At 47.1% G+C, this 599-nt stretch overlaps 1 protein-coding gene across 2 annotated transcripts in view; it reads left to right on the top strand.

Annotated features, from left to right (window-relative positions):
• Positions 1-599, top strand: part of LOC109289207 (high mobility group protein HMGI-C-like) — a 42948-nt gene that overhangs the window by 991 nt on the left and 41358 nt on the right. The window lies entirely within an intron of this gene.

Genomic DNA, 599 nt, shown 5'->3' with positions numbered 1-599 from the left:
ACACACACACACACACACACACACACACACACACTTCATCATCATACTCCCTACCCTTCCCTCTCTTCACATCCAGTAGTTCCATTCATACTGTGTTCTCCGGACCGTGGTATGTCCGTGATGCTGATGGTGTAAGAGAGGCTGGTTCACCACTGCCTATTTACCTATAATTCTTTGGAGGAGCCCCAGAGAGTGTACAGCTTGCTAGGGTTTAGTGTGGTACTACAGGACATGCTGTCAGAATAAGCCAATTGTAACAGGTTCCTAGATCAGAGTTAGCGGTCATGGAGAGTAATGAGGGCAGTGGCGATAAAAGCAACAGCACCAGATGTCTGTCTGGGGGGGAGACCTTAAAATGGCAAAGTCAGAAGCTTGTGGTGAGACATGGGGATGTGCAGACAGAGGTCTGAGGCCAGGCTCAGAAGGATAAAGGAGAGGAACTGGGAGCAGAGGTCTCTAGTGATTTTTATGCGACTATTCCTGGTGTGCAGATTCTGAATGCTTTGAATAAAACAAGGGTGTAGGTTGTAGCCATGTTGGTCTAAGGACATAGGCAGGCAAGGTTCTTTGGGTGAATCTGATATCTTTTATTAGACCAA

This window comes from Gavialis gangeticus, unplaced genomic scaffold (genome assembly GCF_001723915.1).
Source record: "Gavialis gangeticus isolate Ggan-Ray unplaced genomic scaffold, GavGan_comp1, whole genome shotgun sequence".
NCBI classification, from domain to species: domain Eukaryota; kingdom Metazoa; phylum Chordata; order Crocodylia; family Gavialidae; genus Gavialis; species Gavialis gangeticus.
This window is presented reverse-complemented; position numbering and strand designations above follow the sequence as displayed.